Source organism: Thermobia domestica, chromosome 2 (assembly GCF_964235325.1).
Source record: "Thermobia domestica chromosome 2, izTheDome1.hap1.1, whole genome shotgun sequence".
NCBI lineage: Eukaryota > Metazoa > Arthropoda > Insecta > Zygentoma > Lepismatidae > Thermobia > Thermobia domestica.
In genome coordinates, this window is record NC_137455.1 from 228,358,649 (window position 1) to 228,381,608 (window position 22,960).

Consider the following 22,960-nt stretch of genomic DNA (forward strand, 5'->3'; position numbering starts at 1 on the left):
GTGAGTACTTCAGATTATATGCCCGTAACCAAACTCCCTCTATTAAAATTGCTTCGTGAGTACCTCAGGATTCTGAAACATATTTTTGGATAGTGCACATATTAGTTCCTAAGTGAAGTCGTGACCCGACTACGGCAGATCTCATAGTTTTGGAGCTAAGTGACCTTTAAAGTTCTGTTTTTCATGTTTTCGGCAGCCTATAACTCCGAAAGGAAGCATTTGTGCATCCAGGTTGTCTATACTTTCCGTCTTATCTTGGTGTCAGGAATCAGCTTCCAAACGATGTGTGTATTGTTTTGAAACACCAAATATATATACCAAATATACAAATACACTTACCAAATGTTGAAAATGTATTGCACTTTCGACGTGTTGACTTGATCACACAGAGGAGACAGACGGTTTACATAAGCTCAGAAAACAAATGAAGTAGACAATAGACAGGTTTAGTGACTACTTCATTTGTTTTGTAAGCTTATGTGAAACGTCTGTTTTCTCCATATGATAGTCAACATATTGAAAGCGCAATAATTTATCAATATTCGATAAGTGTATGCGTATTTCTTTTTTTCTTATTGTACATCACATATTCATATATATATATATATATATATATATATATATATATATATATACACTCAATTTTGGAATCTTCCTTAGATATATTTTCATATGTTTGCAGTATTTTTGTATAACAAATTGCGTGTCATCTAGTTTGTTAGAATTTTATTCAACATAAGGAGAATAATTCTAACTTACAAAAATTATTGGAAAATTATTTCAATTTTTATGTAAATTATCAGCTTAATCACTTATAAACCAAAACTTATCACCCAGATGTATCACCTTTCTCAACTCCACAGCAATTTTTAACTCCGTGTTAACTAATCTCAACTCCGTGACCTATGGACTCCTAGTAAGTGCATCTGAAATTTTTTTCGAAATAGGCGACTATCAACGGAACAAAAATTTTCGAAGTGAAAATTTCACTTTTTGGTGGAATCACCCATATATATATATATATATATATATATATATATATATATATATATAGAGAGAGAGAGAGAGAGAGAGAGAGAGAGAGAGAGATAGATAGATAGATAGATAGATAGATAGATAGATCGATAGATAGGTAAAACATGGGGAAATTCTTCATCATTCCTCTAGACCTCCTAAATATTAAAAATATTCACTTTTGGCAATTTTTCTGTCCGTCAGTTTCGGAAAGCTACAATCATGTCAAATTTCAACTTTCCACGTCAACCGGAGGTACCCCTTTAATTTGGCAGTTCATGTAATTTTATATATAGTTATTATAAGATATCTGCAGAAGACTAGAATAAATATTAAAACAACGTTAAAACAGTTTTATGTGGGACTAATCCGGACCCGCCATCTGCGGAAGATTAGCCGAACAATGCTATCTAACCGAGGCAAAACACGAGTGCAACAGGAGGGCCCGAGCGGCAGCGCGTCCCTAAGAAGGGGTTAGCAACGGTGACTATGCCAATAAACTAGGATACTGGAAATACACTTTATATGGCAGAAAAACACATCTTACGTGTGGCGCAGCTTTGTTTCTTCTGTGGTTATGCATGATCACTTTGTGAACTGCCTTCACACGGAACTTCATTATGACAAGCTTTTGGAGTATTACGCATTAAGAGCATATTCTGTATTGTGGAGGTTTACTTTTGGCACAATACTAGGAGTACATAATGGTTGAAAATTATAATTCTTTCACTAGTTTTCCTTCTTATTATCCCCTAAATGACTTGTGATGGGCGACAAAATATCTCACTTGGCAAAGAAAAAACTTCAAGGGGCTACCAGAAGTAATAGCTGAAAAATTACAATTGGATACATTCTGCTTTCGGAGGGCCAGATTTCACTAAAAATTAGTACTTCTTTGCTAAATCAGTCTAAATTTCCTTAGTTTATGTTAGTTTCAGTTAGGTTCAGGTAAGTTAGGTGTTTCACGTGAAGTTTAACTTTGTATTTACCTTCACGCTTTGCAAAGTTTGGCATTTTTTTTTTTTTTACCTAGTCCCCCTCCTCCACCACCATTTTGTGTTCCTCCATTACACACACTGCATTTCTATTCTATTTACTACACAAATTACTCACACATTAATTTCCCCTCCGTAACAACAACAACTTCCTCTTGTAAACATTGTTAACTTAGTTTTGATCCCCCGAATATAGAATTAACTCATTAAAATTATTTTAGGATTTCCGTATAAATACGGCATCCAAATTTAAGGCATACAAACTAATCTAACAAACACAAACCGACCTGTGCTAGAAAACCAGTAAAAAGCATAAATGTATCTAAGCGAGTCACGGCAGAGCGAAGCTTTTTGGACCGCGCAGTAGTGCGGGGTATGTCTGAAGCGAGCAGGCGTGTCATTGACGGTAAAACTACACGAAAGCGAGAATAGTGAAAAGAAATGTGTTTTGGGAATGATACGAGTTTCAACAGCACTTGGCATGGTTTCATACTGATAACGCTCCACTTGTAATCATAAAATGAAGTTTTAGTACACTGTGCAGAAATACACCGGCTGTGCAAAAGAGCATCTAATACAGTCATCTATCGTATACACTCACTTATTTTATCTGTCGTAAATCGGTTGTAATGATTTCACTTGTGTAAACCTACAACACAGCTGTATTACGGCAAGGTTCTAGAACACAGGTACCCGTCCAGGTCCATGACCGATAGACAACGTTAGGTGAATTTAGTAAACTATTTTAACTATTAACTAAAATACAACCTGCACAGTAATCTACATTATAAAGTAAGTGTGAGGCCAGAGCTTCCCCACCTCCGGAATGCATATTATTTTAGAATATATTTTATTTTCAAATTCCTTCAATGCAAGTGGAATTTTGGTTAATTAATAATTTACCTAGGTAGAATAATTTATTTTGTTGTAATTCATCCGACTTGCTCTAAAGAAACAAAACTAACCAGGAAGATCAATAACAGACAATGCAAAACAATATACCCATTGCCAACAAATTAATTTCAGAGAATACCACTCTGTATGCCCCCCTCCCCCCAAAAAAATGTAAACCCACAAAATCCAAACACATACACATCAAGAAACAGAATACTAAAAGAGACTATAAAATGTACGCAGAACACACGAGGCGTAAAGTAATATACTGTCTCATATAAATACTTCGACAGATTCACACAACGCAATGCAATACCATGAATAACTCAACATCGACTCTGAATGCGAAAAAGAAACTGAATGGGATTTCCAATAAAGTAAAAACACAACTAAAATAAAATTTCTGCACGTAAAATCAAACAAATGACAAAAAGCTTCATTTATCTACACTTATAATTAATTAAAACAGTATTACCTGCATTAATTTATGTATAAAACAATAGACGTACATATTATTAGTGTGGTTAGGTAAATACACATGGTAATGGACTGTTCGAAGATTCTTAGTTCACTGCTCTTAGTTTCGCTAATAATACATTTCAACGATAAAAGAAAGTCCAAAAACTGGAAGAAAAGAACACAGAGAAGAATAAGGAACGAAAAGGAACAAAACAAGGTACGCAAAATATATTTCATTTGTTTTATAAAGGGGGACCTGTATTCTAGAACCTTCCCCTATATTACTTAGTATTTTATGTCGTCTGCAAGAAATTCGTTGTTTACATATATATATTTTCATGCAGAGCAGTGAATTTTACCTGTATTTTTTTCTAAAATGTAGTGGGGTCACGTGCTGTATCACCGGACCAATTTTAGGGAATTCACCGGGTTAATTGAAAAATTTAGTTTGGTTTGTGAAGAGTGAGTGGAAGTCAGGTGAGGGGAATAACTGAAGCTAAGGTGGTTGTTGTAGTGTGTTTTTGATGCTGTAAGTGGCACTGTATGCGAAATCGGAAGGGATTATTTGGCGGAGAGGTATTTTCTGTCACATAATTTTATTTTTTATTTATTTATTTATTTTTTTTTTTTTTTTTTGAATTTTTTTTTTCCGCGGGAAAGTATCTTTTGCCCCTTACTATGAGAATGAAATCGGTACACATTCCTTGCTACCACCTCGCGATTTAATTAAATGTTTTAAAGATTTTAAAAGCTCAATCCCTAACCAAATCGATAATTGTATGATCTCTTTCTTTGCAGTTCACACAACACACAATACAAATCGTAAAATTTAATAAAAAGAAAAAAGAAACATCGTTCTTTCACAGCTTGAAACTTACAGTTATTGCCACATATATTTATAGAGGAGATGCCTTGTGTATCTTATTCCACAGGGTGTCTACTAAATGTTCATTTTCAAATTCCAGGTTTTTTCAAGGTTTTTTTCTCCTTTTTTTCCAGGTCTATTCAGTAGAGTGACATTTATTATAACACGTATAAGTTAATGCAATTTTATATAGTTCTTAACAAAAACTGGTTCTAATTAGAGAATGCATATGGGAAGTGATAGTTTCTTCAAGTGACAAAGATGAAAAGAAAAAAACTGAGTGAAATGTAGTTTTTCAAAACATTCTACACAAGCAAATGTCCTACCAAAAGGCCGGTTGAGAAAAATGTGCAGTAGCTTTACATATCCTAATGTAGCAATACTATGCAGGGGTGAACCTTAATTAAACCGACAAACTTAGGGAAATGATTCCCGGCACCCAAACAAGAAAAAAAAAAAAATTCTCTTTAACTCTTTTCCAGGGCGCATAGTTTCCGAGCTAAAAGGTGCCGAAAATGTGGAAAAATGAACTTCCAACGCCTATATTTCCAAAATTATTCAAAGTAGGGAGTGCTGCTTAAAATCTCACAAAGGAAATCATATGTTCAGAACAGATAAGATTTCCTTACAGAGATTTTAAGCTGCATTCTCTACGTTGGATAGGTTTGGAAATATAGAACTCGGAAGATCATTTTTCCACACTTTCGGCACCTTGTAGCTCCAAAACTATGTACCGTGGAGAAAAGTTAAGAGGAATTTTCTTCTTGTTTCGGGCTCGAGAATCGCCTCCTGAAGTTTATCGGTTTAGTTAAGGTTTACCCTGTATAAATTTCCGTCAAAAACAATACTTCAAATAAACTAATATTATAGTAGTAGCACGTGAATGTTGATGAACAATGACAAAAATGGCGGGAAAATAGCTTACTCACCGCTAAGTTATGGGATAAAATACCACAAGAGTATTTTACTACAAGCACTCCCCTTTAAAGTACTCTTGTGGTATTTTATGCTAACTACTGGTAGGACTTAGCGGTGAGTAAGCTATTTTCCCGCCATTTTTGTCAAACTAGTATTAGTTTAGAAGTAGAAAGAAAATGATCATATATAATACAAATTTTTAACGCAAAGTAGTCCATATTGTTAAACGTTACTGCACATTCTTCTTGGATGGGGACTGGCCATCAGTTATATTTTATTTAAAAATGTATTGTAACGTGAAAGTTTAAAAAACTGAGAATGTTATGGAACCACGCACATTATATGAACAAATATAGAAAACAACTTTCACAGTGAACAGTTTTTGACATTTAACTTCTAGAGTTCAACATCCCTTTTAACTTTTTCGCCTGTTCTTCCAACGCATCTACTTCTGCTTCGGCGTCAGTTAGTATTCTTTTCTTCTTTAATTCCAACTCTTTTATTTTCTTCTTAACATCTTTCTTTTCTCGAGCTGCTCTGTCTTCTTTTTCATCGCGATCTTTCAGATACTCATTTCTTCTGCTTGATGCATTCCTCACATACTGGATCATATTCTTTGTGATATTCATATTACGCATGTCATCAGCAACACGCACAGCATCCAACACACTTCTCTAGGCAATCAATCACTCCTCTTGGAGATTTTTAACAATGCACTCTTTGTTAATGGAGAAACTCCTTTCCACTGCTGCGTTGCTATGGAAAAGTACACATATCTTAAACATGAATGTTTTAAATGCATTGGAGACACCTTCTTTACTTAACAGATCATGGAGAAAAACGTCTGTCATTTTTGTAACTGAAATTTGACAGTTTTCGTCCTGTGTCTTTAAACAAAATTTTAAATATTCCAAATTCACCATATCAGCATTTAGACAAATGTCTCCAGGGCGAGTGTGATACGTGATTCACGAAGGGTTTCGTTGGTCATAGTTTCTGGAGACAAGCAATTTGCGGCTCTTGTTACACTGTGTTTTAAAGGACATTTTTGCATATTTTTTTTTACACAGTTCTTGCAAGAATCTTCTGCATTCTTTCTTAAAGTTCAATATATATTAACATCCTTCACTCCTTTAAGCGATGTAACCGCAGAAAATCCAACATCAACTAGATTAAGTGGTTTTAAGATGTCCTTATCAAAAACATCTATTAAGTTTTTTAGCTACTTTTAAGACATCTTTCACGAAGCGGCTTAACAGACTACGAATCAACGTGTTTAGGTAATTCCATAGAAACGGTAGTACAAATGGACTGTCTGTCTGGTACTTAGTGAGGAATTCTTCTAGTTCTACAGATACGGACTGAAGGAACCCTAATCTAGCAGGCAACAGTACATCAGAGATGTGGGCTTTTACTTTAGAGGAGTGATGTTTCACGAAGTTTTGTTTTCACTGCATCAACATAAACTATTAAGGCAGGAATCATAGTTATGGCACGGTGATAACTTTAGAATGCTCCACCCACCTAATAGAACAAAATTTAAGAGGGAAAACTGCTGTTCCAGATGCTGCCACGAAATCTGCTCTTGTTGAAGGGAAGTCCTTGAATAAATAGTACAACGCTCTCAAAAACTCTGTCACATTTCAACCAGCTTTGGTATGCGCAGTCTTAAAATCCCCATTAACAATATGTAAAGAGCACGTTCCTGCCTCCAAAAGCTGTGGACCTTCACCATTTTCTTCACTCAGATAGGGATTCAAATCACTCAGAAATTTCAAATTAACGTTGAGGTCATCAAGAGAAACCTGAAGTAACTTACAAAAATCGAGACCCTTGTCCTTGAAAGTATTTATAAACGCACTTAACAAATCCTGGGCAGTAGCATGTCCGAAGAATGCTGATGTTAAATAACGTGTTAAAACTTTATTTTCGTCACTGTGCCAGAAACGAACTACTAAGTCCATTTAATTTTTCTGTGAGATAGTGTTTACGCTTTCGTCGAACGATAATTTTGTAGTTTACGAACTAATGTCTGTTGGAAATATGGACCCAATCCAAAAGTGATGACATAGCCTATTTTGTCTTTGTGCAACTGCATATTTTTAGCGACTTCACACTCAGGAAACATTAAAGGAAACAAATCCGTTGCACTCACTTGGCTTCTGGCCGATGCATGACTTGTAACGTTTGTGCAATATCCAGATTATTTCTGCTTTCATCACTTGATCTTTGATAAGATAACTCTTTATTACACCACTAGTTTTTGCTGGGCTTTCATTTTTCCCCTGAACAACTGGAGTAGATGATGTGCCAGTCACTGAACTGAGAGACGCTGTAGAATTTTTTGTACAGGAAGGCTCCTTGTTAACATTGCTTGAGAACTTTACGATCGAACATTGTGCATTAAGAGCTTTAACAGCTATTTGATGTTTCTTTCCTTTCTCATGAGATTTCAATGATCCAGCTCCCATATTTGAAATGTCAAAATCAGTTCTGCAGAGTTTACAACTTGCTTTAAATGGATCGTTGAACCTAATACCCATTTCCACTGGCCTTTCCACGAGTCCTGGAATTTAGTTTTACTTTTCCCCATTTTAATGGCTGAAAAATAAAATGTTAATTGTTAATGTGTAACAGGATTTATTGCAAGACTAGTAAAATGTTAACCTAAATACAAAAAGTGATTCCGTTAAGATGTGGGCAATTTTACTTTTTTCCGGTGATACACCTTTCGGCCACCGGAAATGGTGTTCACTGCGACATCCACGGACTTGAACTCCTGTTAAAAAGCTTCGGCACAGGAGTATAAGCGGAAAGTTGTTCCAGACCTGTCTACTACTCTTGCTACAGAAACATGTAAACCAATGTCTTCACAAAGCAGAAAATAAGCTTGATTCATACTATGCAAATAAGCAGCAACTACAGAGAAAGCTTCTAGCTTGTATGCCAGTAAAATTTAACTTTTTCAATTACCTTACTCTCATCATCGGGGACTAATTTAGCTCTTTTTGTAGTCACTGTTATTCACATGCCAAACAAATAAAATCTTATTCAATCTCTTCTTGTACCCTCAACATACTTTCCCAAAACATTCACCGCTTGCACTCTGCTCACGTCTGTCTGTCTTTCTCAACTACGTCTCCACTGAATAAGTTATTATTGGCTTTTAAGTTATGTTGTAGTATGTAACTTTATTGCATTTTACAAAAATATATTTATTCCATACCAATCCCAAAAACGATATTTTAAAAACAATTTTAAAACTTCCAGGTTCCTCGTCCAATTCCAGGCTATTTCCAGGTTTTCCAGGTCCAAAAGTAAATTCCAGGCTAATTCCAGGTTTTCAAGGTTTTCCAGGTCAGTAGACACCCTGATTCCATAGCTCATTGGATCCGTGCAGAATTCACATTCCTGCAACCCGCATTCAAATCTGTGTATTACTACTTTTTTTTTTTTTTTCATTGGTCAGGTAGGACTCCAGTAAAAAGAAACATGGTTACAGTTTAAAAAGTGTTTCGATATTCTGCAAGTATTTATTTATATATTTATTGTCAAGCGAATATGATCAACTACAATTTTACAAGTGTAAAACTGTTCTAGATTGTACTATTAATAAAAACTATGAATAAGTTTACAGCTCAAAAATAAATTGAATTCTCTTCAATTGTAGACCATAATTAATTATGATCAAGGATGTGGAAATCAGCTGTTTTGTGTATTGTCAGCACATTGACTTCTATCACCTTATTTCTGGAATTGGATATAGGTATTTGTTTTTCGTTTAAATATAAAATTCTCATCTTTAGTTCTTAACAAAACAGAGACCATAGTTCGAAATGTTATTATGGCATTACATTTCGATATAAAAAGAAATGAAAAAATACATATTTATACTTGAAAATGTCGAAGATAATATGACAAATATTAAGAACAATTTTATAATAGAATTAAGCAATGGTTTACAATAAAATAAACTGCAATGAAATGTTGGGTACTTGAAGTTAGCAAAGAAGTTGGCAAAAATATTTGCCTTTATATGCTGAAATTCAAGTTTCTTGAATAGATAGGGACACTTCAACTAGAAATATACACCTTGAATTTGATTCTAGAGCCTGAAATATGTTAACAACTTTAAACCTTGAGGAACGCAACACAAGTTTGACGTCCCATGGTTGTAATATTATCGTTACAAACTGACTAGCGAAAAATCTCGGGGGTGCCTCACTAAACCAGCTCCTGTTTTCCGATCTTTTTATATAAATCGACGTACCTAAAGCCGGATTTTTGATCACGATATTTTCCCCTTTGCATAAATTTCAGGGAGAACATGTAACGTCAACATTTATGAATAATGCTAAAAATAGCCTCCTTTGCTTACTAGAACCTATTTTTGGTAGAAGTTTCTACACAGGGTTGGCAAAAACCATGGTTTTATTGAAAAAACCAAAAATCCCGGTTTCTTTTGTTTAAACCTATATTTTTTAACCATGTTTTTTTGGTTTAAATGATTTGCTCTATGTATTTATATCACATATGGAAAGAAATAAGTTTGCTTCACCTTGGTGTCATTATGCAACAACCGGGTTATACTGGAAGGGGTTACATAAGCTTAAAACGGAGTCCAAACCGTTTCTCGACTTACATCCGAAACAAATTGTCCTCCATTTGAACTCGAAACCGGGATTAGTTGGCCACACATGCGATACATCTGCCGACTCACTCACGAAGGACTTCTGATACGCTGTACTGATCTTTACATACTTTTAACATAATTGTCTAATTGTCAAGAATCATTTGAGAAGGACAAAAAGATGAACAGTTGTACAAGTGAAACCATTATACAGAATTACATATGGATAATTTCAAAATACTGCAAAGTACAGAAGAGCTAATTTAAGTCCAAGTTAGTAAATGAAATGAAATCTTCATGTTTTACGACCCACGGTTATACGGGTTACGCTAAAGGAGACAGTGATGATGACAGATGAGTGAAATGGTGGAATGAAGAAAGTGGGAGGAAACGGGAGAACCCCGAGAAAACCCATGAGCACGGTGTTTATCCACCACAAAGTCAACACGGCGCGAGCTGGGATCGAACCAGGGACCCCAAGCACCGGAAGTGAACGCTCTACCACTGAGCCACTGCGAAGTGCAAGTTAGTTTACTACGACTTTTATTAGTTCAAGTTAAACAAATACGACTTAATTTGCATACCAGTAAGAAAAGTGAATAAAGAATTATTTGAGTCCACTTTGGCTCTGACCCATTTACACATAAATAGAAACCAAAGATACTTCTGATTTCAGTAAATGCCTTTCTTGGGGTTTGTATGACCCCCTCCCCCAAACAAAGTCCGGTATTTCGATGTATTTTATCAATGGTAATAATTATTATTAAAACGAAACAATATTTACAATTTTTCTTTGATTGCAATTGCATAGCAATAATAATAAACTATAAAATAATCACAAAAACATTCATAAACTTATATGTTAAAAAAAAGTTGCTTTTGTAGTATAATCTCTTTGAGAAACGAATGGGGAATTTAGGTCTGAATATAATACGAATAATATGCGGGAGGGCCCGTGATAACCCACAAATGTGTGTTCATCAAGATTTTACGAACACTTACACTTTTACGAACATTTTTCGTTTTTTTTTTTTAACTTTTTTTTAAAAAACAAAAAACAGATGGTTTAAACCAGCCAAGCCCTTTCCCACATCATTTTTTTAAGGTTTCTGAATAGTTCGGAAGGTTTTAACAGAATGCTTGTTATTATACATCTATGTTTGATCTGTTTGATAGACAAAAAAGTTTATTATGAAGAAAATGGTCTGCATTGTTCTTTCTAGAATGTCTGTTATTAGTTGTAGTAGTTGATTTGATTTTAGCGTCCCGTTCAACAGGAAGGCTATATGAGACATGTGCCTACAGCTTAAAGTGGAATCCAAACCACATGAGCTCTTGCCGGAAATTGAACTCCGCTTTTAGAACCAAGTATCTGACCACAGTTAGTTCTTACCCGTCTGGGTTGCAACAAACCTTGTGGTGTATTTGGTATTGGGAAACAATGATGAAACTGGATAAGAATTTCATGACCTGGAATCAGTCAGACCCGTGACCCGGTATGACCGAACAGACCTGGAGACGATGGAAATTAAAATTTCTATGACAGTTAAAACAGCCCTAACCGTTCCTGTTGGTCTAGGGTCTAGCGTGTGCGCCTGTGGTTCGTGTAGTCTTGGATTTGATTTCCGTTAGATCATTAAAACTTTACTTTAACTAGCATTTATTTTCATTGCTGATCCAACTCCTTCAGCCTAAAGGACTTGCTCGGGGAACGATAACTAATTTTTCATTAATGTTCATTTCATTTTTAAATGTAATTCTAACAACACGATTCTGCTCTCTCTCTCTCTCTTCTCACTAAATTTATAATTGCCTTTCTTGTTTAATGTGTGCACCTGTGTGTGACAGAACATTGCACTGAAACATAACTACAAGGTTTATAAGAGTATAAGCGCTTGAGGATTACAGGAAAGGTAAGTTATTTAATTTTAAGGGATTGTCAAAATTCAATCAAGCGAGATTGTAAAATATGTCGTGTAGAATGTACGGGGTGGGGGAAGGGGTGTAACTGCTACAAAATCCTAATTAAATAGTCAAAGCAAGGAAGTATTTAACTGCTTAAAATGAATTCTGAACATTGTTAAAACGTGGATTGACTTGGATAGCTTTTAATCATTCACTGGTTTTGTTTGGGGGGAAGGAGCTTAAATATTTCCCAAATAATATTTTCATAAACTTATTTTCTCATGCGGAGAATGGAAATTTTAATTAGTTGGTTGATAATTTTTAAACTGACGTGAACAGTGAAAACGTACTTTGAAAATCCAGACGAATGAAACTGTGTGTCTAATTATTTTTACATATTTCCTTTTAAACCCTGGATTTATAGTTTTACCCAGTCAATAATTTTAAATTAATTGTTGATTCTATTTCATTAGAATATATTTCACTACTTTGCCAAGCTTATATTAGGAACCTATAGGCATAATTTTTGGAAGCTAGAAATCTGAAATTTAATTATGTCAGAATACTTCAGCGAGAGATCAACTTTTATAATCAGCATCGTGATTCAACTTGTGTCTTTTTAGATCAATTGCAACCCATCACGGATCACAAATCAATCACTTTCTCACAATCTTATGAACTCTAAGACTAATAGGTTGGATGGTTAGGAGTTTAACGTAACTTGCAGCACCGAGACTATATGAGACATGGGCTACAGCCTAACATGTTATCCCGAACCAGATAAACTCACACTGGAAATCGAACCCAAGTCTTCCGCACCGAACACTAAGACAGAATGTACTTCAATTTTTTCCATTTATCGTTGCAACAATTCTTTTTAAGTTCAAGATCAATTTGTCACTGTCTTCCTTAGAATAAATTGCATAATCGTAAAATGTTACATTTCTTCTGGATCTCACACGAACTTTTCCAGATATAATATAAAGTTTCAGGACACATACTGCCTTTCCACTCGATAATAACGCTAGTTTATTAACCATATTTTGATTAAATACATGACATGGTTTATTATTCCAACATGATTAAATATCTAATAGAGTGACGCAGATGGCTCAGTTTTTTTTTCCTTTCCTTTTTCTCTTCACAGACAGACCAATGTTTTATTGACATAATGTGTCAGAAATTCGTTTTAGAAGCAAAGTGCATTCACTTCACAGGTAAAACAGAGACACGACACGCATTTCAAACAACGCTTCAGGCGATACTTCTTTGCTTTCTTTGCCTATAGCATTCAGTGATGACTCACTAAACAAGTAGCTGCTTACTGCTGAAGGAAATTTCATTGAGTCAACGATCTCACACCCAAAAACAAACAAAAATATCCACACTATTCATATTTAGTCAAAAATAGAAAAAGAATATAGTTAGAATTATATTTGTATTTGGGTAGTAACTTGCTTCTTTACAAAAATAAAATTAAAAATACCCACAACGAACTGCGTCAATAAATAAATCAACACATATTATTATTCTAATCCTTAACACACGCCTTCACATTCATTCATTTTGTGGAGTATTTTGTTTGTGATTCACTTAGTGTCAGCAAAAATGCCTAGAACTAGAGGCGCTTTAGAGTTGACTGCCGCTCAAAAAGGCGAGATTATTGGCCGTGCTGCTAATGGTGAGAAATTGTCTCTCATTGCTCAAGATTTTGGGTGTGATCCTAGAACCGTGAGCAAGTGGCTGGATCGTCATGGGGAGCAGGGAAACAGAGAATGGACTAAGTCAAAACCCAGAAGTGGAAGACCGCGGGCAACATCAATGACTCAAGATCAAACTCTCGTTGAAGAAGTACGGAACCATCCTTTGCGTCATCGATATGTCTTGAGGGACAAAGCTGTTGAATTAGGATGTTCACACGAGACAGTAAGGCGACAGCTTACCGCAGCTGGACTCCATCACGCACGACCAGCTACGAGAACTATTCTGACAGATTACCACAAGGAAATGCGTTTAGATGGGCTAAGAAGAGCGTGTCTTCCACGAGCCTATTGGGATCTCGTCATCTGGTCTGATGAGGTGTTCCTCTCCGATCAGCAAGGGAGAATGATATTATACAGGCCACGCGGGACACGATATCTTCCACAACATGTCATTCTCACCGAACATCCAGGACGAGTTTCAGCTCATTTTTGGGGCTATATAACAGCTGAAAATCCGGACGAGATCGTTCCTGTTTCTTGACGAATGAGTAGTGCGACTTATATCCAAGTACTGGAGAATACACTGCTTCCGTCTCTACACGAAAAGTTTCCAGAACAAGAGTAATTCGTGTTTATGCACGACAACAGTGGTGTTCATACCTCGAGGCAACCTCAAGCATGGTTCGAAGATCATCCAGAGCTAATATGTTTAGAATTGCCTCCTCGATCGCCAGACCTTAACCCCACATAACATCTTTGGGCGTTAATGGTTCAAGAATGGGAAGAACGCCAACAAGAGCGTAACAAAGAAATTATTGAGACACATGTAATAGAACTCTGGAATGATTTCCAACAACATTCAACTATATGCTCGAATCTTGTAGCTAGTGTACCTAATCGTTTGGGTGACATTATAGAAGCAAAAGGTAACTACACAAAATATTAGAATTCTTTCATTTTCAAATATTTGCCTTTTATTGATCTTTTCTTCTTTTGTTCAATGGTAAAGAACTTAAACATTTCATTTTTGTCCTCAATTAACGTAAAAGACATTTGAAGCTGGATTAAATGTCTTTTGTTTTCTTCATCAAATTTAATTTTGATTTTATTGTCATCCCAATTAATGCCCAAGAGACTTTTGGAGCTAAAGTTAAATATTTTATTTCGTTTTTATAAAAATCAGTTTAAATTTCATTTTCTTCCTAATTAATGCCCAAAAGACATTTGGGGCAAGAACTATGTATTTTACTTCTTCTTTACAAAATAACGTTTTATCACCACTACTGGTGCTGTGTGATAAAGAAGCAAAAGGATTTCTTTTTAACTTTTACATTTACATTATCTTTCTCTTCATTAGTGTCAGTCCCTATTAACAATAGTAGTTCTTACACTTTCAAAAAAAAAAAAAAAAAAAAAAAAAAAAAAGTTTCTTCATGAAATGTTTAATAAAAAAAACACAGAAGTTACCCTACAATGTAACCTTAAATTTGGCTTAATTTCCCCCAATTCTCATGCGTAACAGCATAATAGGCCTAACTAGAGCCTGAAAGAAAACATACCTTCCATTTCATGAAAATTGGGAACTTTGGAGAAAAATTACTGTTAACAGTTTCCCGAAATAAAATGAATTCACCCTTTTCTCTCTAACTTCAACTCCAAACAATAGTTTTAAGCCTGTACTTTCAAACAAAACACATTATGTTTTACAAAACTCGAATTTGCACGAAATATTTCTTGTTACATGACACGAGGGATAAAATTAACTCCTTTATTATTGACCAATTATAATTCCAAACAGCGGAGATAATTGAGAAACTACAAAATAAAGGAACATGATTGGAAGGGGGGCGACTAGTCATTCTTGACTGATTTTACCCCTAAAAGTGAGGCTTGTTAATAAACTGGAAATTACATTCGCACCATATTCTTTAAAAATTGAATACCTTTTACAAAGGTTATTGGGAATCTTTCTAAAACGGCAGGGTAAAGTAATTGAACCTCTAATTCTTGCCAGCCAGCATACTTCCGTTTGCTCCCATATTATCATTCCACCAAGTTTACCATCATAATTTACTTGCCTTAATCATCGTCTCACTTAGTCTACAGGGCATAACCGTTGGATGTAAAACTAAAAGAGTTAATTTCATTTTTCTAATTCTTGACCCCAATTGACTTCGTTTAACCTTCTGATGGGCACGTGGAGTCTTTTGAGAGCCCACACGGTTTCTTAAATAAATATCTCGTGTTTGATACACTGCTTGATCATAGGTCTTTGCAACATCTAATTTTAGACTGTTTTAAAACTCATTATCGTGGTTGATCTAAATTTTCATTTTTGTTTATTTTTATTTTTGTTTGAAAGGAAATACGTGGATGGGCACCTGGGGTCTTTTGAGACCCCTTGAATTAAACACTATTTCCGTGTCCAACATAACTATTCTTGCCGTTTTCTTTATAGCAGCAATGTTGTTTTACATTTAGAGATATTACTTATCAGTATAGTGAAGCATTGTTGAAAGTCCATTATTGATATTCGAATTTTAGTCAACTGGTAAGATAAACGAAAACTCAGATATGCTTTTTTTTTTTTTTTTTGTAAGAATAGTTTATTCTAAGTACTGGAGATGCTCTGAAGGTTTTATTTTTTCTCTGAAATAATTAGGAATAGCAGCACAAAATGACACAATCTATACGAATAGATGGAAAAACGTTTAAAGCAGATGAAGGACGAAATATATTGAGAAACTTACTTGATGAGTGCAGTGAAAAGGAGGAACTCTTTTCTGATCTTAGCGACGATGAGTATATTCCCCCAATTAGTGATGAAGATAGCGAGAACAACATAGAGATAAACGATTCAGAAGATGACTGTCTTGACGGAGAGAAATGTAGTGGAAGTGCATGTGTCTCCGAAAGGAGTGATAGTTAAACTCAGTATTTTATTGGCAAGAATGGAAAGAAATGGTATAAAAAGCCTTTGAAAGTCTTTCAAACACTACAACGCAACATAATTAGAGGAAAGGCTAGAGAAGAGAAGAAAAGCCTTCCTCAATCAAAAACTCATTTCATCTTGTAATCACCCGTCAAATTCTTTCCATTATTATCATAAAAGGGAACAGAGAGGCACATCGTGTATACAAAGAATGGAACGATGCAAACCCTTCGTCAACAACAAAGAAATGGAAAGACATTGATGAAGAACTCTAAGCTTACATTGGTTTGCTAATATCCGCTGGTGTTTATCAATCAGGAAGAGAAGATTTGTGTGAACTGTGAAAGTGAGAAACATGCAAGACCAATATTTCGGGCAACAATGCCGTTGAAAAGATTCAAAGCTATCACAAGGTTTCTTCGATTCGATAATAAACAAACCAGAGCTCAAAGGAAAGCAGAAGACAAATTAGCTGCCTTCCGACATGTATGGGAGATATTTATTCAAGGATTGTCTAATATATATACCCCCGGATATAATGTTACGGTCGACGAACTAGTAGCGTTTCGAGGGAGATGCCCGTTCTTTCAGTACACCGAAAGAAAACCAGATAGGTATGGTATTAAGATTTGGTGGGCATGTGATTCTGATAATAATTCTTTTCCTTTGAATGGAGAAGTGTATTTAGGAAAACAACCTCATCAACAAAGGGATGTGAACCAAGGTGCGCGAGTTGTAAGGGAACTTACTAAAAAGTGGATAAGCAAAGGCCGTAATATTGTAGGAGACAACTTTTTCATAAGTATTCCTTTGGTTCAAGAGTTGCTAACTGTGAATAACAACATATGTTGGAACCATACGAAGAAACAAAGTAAAAATTCCTCCCGAAATGCAACCAGAAAGATCAAGAGAAGTGCATTCATCTGTATTTGTTTTTTTCTGGATCAATCACTATGGTGTCTTATGTTCCTAAGAAGTCATCGGCTGTTATACGCTTCTATACGATGCATGTTTCTTCGATGCATCAAACCGCAGTTGTCACAGGTGAAGAAAGTAAACCTGAAATAATAATGCGCTACAACGCACACAAAGGTGGCGTAGACACTATGGATAAATTGGTTAACACATACAGTGTAAAACGCAATACTAAACGGTGGCTATTAGTATTGTTCTTTAACATGATCGATGTTGCATGTATTGCTTCCTTGATAATATGGATTTGTCATTATCCAGAAAGACTTCCGACTAAAACTCAAAAGAGAAGGTACTTTTTGAGACAGATGGCAGAGCAGCTCTTCAATCCATATGTACAAAAAAGGCTCAAAGACAGAAGTTTCCAGAAAGGTGCAAGGACAGGGTTACTTGCACTTGGATATGCTTGTGATGAATCGCGAAACTAGAAAACAAGAGAGAAAGATGCTACCTATGCCCAAGGAGCTGTGATAAGAAGGTGAAAACTATGTGCAATAGCTGCAATAAGAACATTTGTAACATGCAGTCAGAAAGAGTAGTGTTGTGCATGCAGTGTGCGAAAAAGCAGTGAGTGATCAGAAACAAAGCGTAGAAGACGTATAAACAAAAGAACAACAATTTCAGCTTTATTTTAGTATTTGTTACCTTAGTATAGTGTGTTTCGTGCATCATTCGCAGTTCATGTACTAACCATTTCATTTATTACATTTCTAATATTCATAATTCAAGGTTAAATACTATTAACCATTAATAATACGTAATGTGTTCCATGGTTTATAGAGGACAGTTTCTCGGTATTTGTACATAAGAACTTTAATCAGTAATATCTGAGTGATCCAGTATATTACATTCTCGCTTACAATTCTGCAGACTGCATTATTTTCGTCATCTCAATAAAACAAGTCACATATAATTATGAAAATGCATAATTCATTCATTAAAATTTTAAAAATACGCCTTAAGTAATAATTTGTGCGAAACGTATATGGAACCTAATCCTTAAAATATTATATGCCAATGTTTACTATAATCGAAAAAACGCCAAAATAAACAAAAGAAATCACTGTTCTTTAACAATACTATCAATGCCACATTATTTATATTCATTAAATAGGAAGGAAACACATAATATGATCTGAGGTCCCAAAAGACCCCAAGTGCCCATCAATGTAAGTTTTTAAATGTGCCCAACGGAATGTTAATAGGGACGATCGAAAAGCCCCAAAGAAAATATACGCAATATTGGATCGAAACTGACTCATTATGGTGAAAGTTATTTTTAAAAAAATATTTTATTACAGGGCTCACAGCGGTCTGATCTCTTGTAAATAGTAGGGATGGCCATTTCCGGAAAAAGAGTTTTCCGGTTTCCGGAAATCACATTTTACGTTTTACGTTTTTCCGGAAATCACATTTTACGTTTTCCGTTTCCGTTTTCCGGAAAATTTTCCGTTTCCGTTTTTTCGGAAAATTTTCCGTTTCCGTTTTTCCGGAAAATTTTCCGTTTCCGTTTTTCCGGAAGAATTATATTCCGTTTTCCCTGAAAATGTGGTCATTCCTAGTCTGTAGAAAGTTTAACCTTTTTAAGAGTTCAGGTATATTTATATACCATGGCGTACTATCATCTTTGACCGCTTATTTAGGTTCTATAACAGGTATTTAAGCCGGGATTTTTTTTTACTTTTCAAGCCAAGGATGGACCAAAGAACACCGCAGATGCGTTTTGGAACCGGATGGTCAACTTGGCGGCGCCAAGTGGTGCGAAAAGACGTGACTTTTTTTCTTAAGGCAAATTTCAAAACTTTTTCACGCCTTTAGTTTTTAAGATATCAGATTGAAACTTGCATAAAGATTGTGTGTACCTTTAGGTATTTATCAATTTTTCTAGATCCCTACGTAAAACCGGGGACGAGCCCGAGGGGCGCAAGTGTTACGAAGGGGTGATTTTTTCAGAAAAATTCCGTTTTTTTTTTTTTTTTGTTTTTTTTTCGATTTTTCCGGTTAAGGTTTATGATATCGACACGTGGTACTGTTGGTAAGTATGCTCTATCGTGAGAAAAACGAGGTATGAACCATGATCCTACGATAAATAGTAAGGAAGCAGTAGCTGTTTGAGTGAAAGTCTAAAATTTTGGATATCCTTAAAGGGTTAAACTTCTTGCAATCTGACGTCTTTGTTACATTTCTATCTGATAATTCATTGTTAAGAGCTCTTCTTTGTTCTATCAATCTCTCAAGCATTTCATGTATGCTGTTCCACCGAGTTTTAACTTGTGTATAAGGAAATGTACTTCCAATCCTAATAACCTTTACTGTTTTTCCAGTTCTGACGTTGCCAACGTACTATATTTAAAGTGGGAAACGATCCGACTAACAACACATAACATTTTCTCGATTTTCTCTATTGCAAGACCCTTATTTATAGAGAGTTGTAGGGTCTGAGCAAAACAACATATGCTTGCATACGGGAGTTCTCGTACCGCACTTGTGATATTACTAGCATTGTCATAGACAATTGCATGTATTTTATCTAAAATGTTCCACTACTCTGCAACATGTGCTAAGTGCTGAGTTAGGTTTACCCTTGTGTACCTCACTTCTATTTCAATTATTTGAAGGACTGAACTTATTGAACTTAGATAGAAGCATATAGTGGGCTGTGATTGTAATATAATTTTCCGCAGCTTGCGAAGCCCAGCTATCAGTTGTCAAATCAATCGATTCCGCAGCCACACTTCTCCTTAGAAAACAAGGCCTCAATACGGCGAGTCACAGTTTGCCTGGATGGAGACTGGTAACTTGGTTCTATTTCATTCATAAATTCAAAAAACCGAATTGCTTCAACGAAAGGCAAAGGAAGAAGATCCTTTGGTACCATATTACTTATTTTACTATAAAGCGCCTCTGCTCTTGCGGAAGAACAAGGTTTAGGGTCTCTGAGATAAGACAGAATTCTTTTCTGTTTCTTACGTACTACTATGTTCCCTTTTTGTAAAACATTTTTTCTCTGATCTTTCTGTTACTTTAGATGCATTTGAGCGTGCGCCAGGTGAAGCGATAATTTGAGATATAGAGGTAGCAGCACCTAGTTTACCATCTACGTTTATGAAATAATAATAATAATAATAATAATAATAATAATAATAATAATAATAATAATAATAATAATAATAATAATAATAATAATAATAAAACACTTTGATTGCATTAGGAGTTCACAATTTAGTAACAAAATATGAATGTAGAATAATAAGTAGAGCAACCCACATTATGCTTTATTTTTTTTTTTTCCAAATTATGCTTTATTATTAATTTCAATCATTGTTTTACATTGATCGTGTGTAACGTATAATATTTACTATACATTAAATATTCTAAATATCTTGATCTATTTATTAATATTTTATGCAACCAGTTTCTTTCATAATTAATGAACTTTCTACCTAGTGCACTGTAAAGAGAGGCTTTACTCGAGTCAGTTTTTTTTAAATCACTTGTGTGCGCCTTAGAGGTGCATATATACAGAAAGGGAAAGTAAAAGATGCCACCAAAAAGTACAGAAAGTGCTCAACTTCAAGAGGTACACAGTATAGTGTGGAGTTCTTGTGTACTATTCATTGTTGGTGGAAGTTTTCTTCTTTTTGTCCTTTATTCTTTTCTCCACGTCAAAAGATTAGACCAAAAGGTTTACAGAAATAAAAATAAGCTTTTCATTGTTGCATTGTTGTGTTCTCAATGATTTTGCATTGTAAATATTGTTTCTTAAAAATATTAATACAGTATGTTTGTTAAACTTGAAGTTAAAGAGATTTTTTAAAGAATTGTGCTATATGTTTTAAATTATGCTTTATGCTTTATTTTCTAAAATTATGCTTTTAAAATTAGTTTCTTCTGGATCCTTAGACAGCCACAACCATGTTCAAGGTACCAACCATATGTGTAAATAGCTATTATGCTTGGGTTGCTCTAATAATAAGAAAAACTTTCAAATGCATACAGAAACATAGATAATAAGTCAGCATTGAGAACTGAATTGATGTATCGATGACTAGGTGTAATCGTCTTTCAGTTTAAGAGAAATTAGCGGAAAAAGTTACGAAGAGAATTATGTGGAATAGATCATTATATGAATAGCTGGCGCTAGTTTCAAGTAGTGCTACATACTATGGTATTTATAGTCAATAGTACCGGTATTTGGAATTCGTGACGCCTATAGTTGCAAGATGGTAACATTAGGGTAAAATTGAATTACATCAGTAGAATTGAATTTATCTTAGGGTTAAAAAGTCTATGGCACAGGTCGGATGTAACTGAGTAATAAACTTACAGAAAAAAAAAAAAAAAAACAGTCGGGACGATAGGGCGCTCGAATCGAACATCGGCCTTCTGAATGTTAATCCGATGTTCTAACGCCTGAGCTCAGTTGGAATACGTAGTGTACTTCCGCCAATACTACTGCGTGTGGATTCTATAGAATCTAGGGCGCCAATTTCTCTGTAACTTTGGGGATCCATTCAGATGCAGAAGGTATATATGAGGGTTCTAAGACAAACTGAATTCAAATTGTGCAAAATATTGTATATTTATAAATAGAATGCGGGGTCCACATGAACTTTGAGGGGGCTGCCCCCCAGGATCTGTGACCTTGACAGATCACCGTGGTCATGATAAGCAATGAAGAAATGGTTGGAATATAAGCATACCAGTTGTATTAATAACACACTGCCAGCTCTCTTTACTGCCAGAGTTCTGCCCTCAGGTACACGCATAATCGGGGATTCCCCGAAACACACGCATGATGGGAATTTCCCGGTGCAAACGAATGATCCGCAAGCCCTCACGCAAACAAAAAAAAAGTACATGATTAAGCAAGTGTACAAATAGATGTAGCAGGAAGGAATGTTTCGTCGCTGATTTACTCGACCTTTCCTCTCCTATCCACTGTTAAGTTTGAGTTGAGTTGCGTTTCTATAGCACTAGATGGTGAAGAGCATTGTCTCATTTACAGGTTGTTTTCGCGTAGCATTTTTCGTTATATTTCTTAATGTAAGACGACCAATGTCACTATTCCAAGTGAACATTTTCATTTTCCGGAAAATTTTCCGTTTTCCGTTTTCAATTTTCCGGTTTCCGGAAAAAATATTTACCGTTTTCCGTTTTTCCGGAAAATGTGGCCATCCCTAGTAAATAGTTGAAAAGTGACCATAAAGTGATCAAAAGCACACGAAAAAGTGACCAAAATCTCATCATGTCCCTTTTTAACTTTGTCAACACCTCTCTCTTTGTTTTTTTCTTTTTTTCGTCTTTACTTCTTCTTTTTGGGTTTTTCCTTTCTTAGGTTTCCTAAGTATGCTTTGTACGAGGCCTGTCTGAAAAGTATCCGACCTTAATTTTTTCCACGCAAAGTAGTGATTCTCAGGCGGCGCCACCGTGCACGGTGGAAGGAGGAACCTTAATGCGCATGCTTAAATTTTTTCACCGCGTTCGCGTGTGCCAGTCGTGAGCTGGTGGTCGCGAAGTGAGGTGCTGTTGGTAGTGTTCGTCGGATTTAGTGTTTCTCGCAAGATGACTGAACGAATTGAGCAAAGATACTGCATCAAATTCTGTCAAAGGCTGAGTGATTCTCAAAGCCAAACAATTCGTAAGATTCAGCAGGTGTTTGGAGAAGATGCG

The 22,960-nt window shown here is 35.4% G+C and overlaps 1 protein-coding gene across 3 annotated transcripts in view; it reads right to left on the minus strand.

Annotated features, from left to right (window-relative positions):
• Window positions 1-22,960, minus strand: part of LOC145678394 (uncharacterized) — a 213,803-nt gene that overhangs the window by 148,646 nt on the left and 42,197 nt on the right. The window contains exon 1 of one of the 3 annotated variants that reach the window (XM_081748477.1): window positions 3,379-7,035. The exons of the other annotated variants lie outside the window; for them this stretch is intronic. The gene's annotated coding sequence lies outside the window, so the exon portion shown is untranslated. Of the gene's footprint in view, window positions 1-3,378; window positions 7,036-22,960 lie in introns of those variants that run through there. 3 annotated transcript variants of the gene reach the window in all.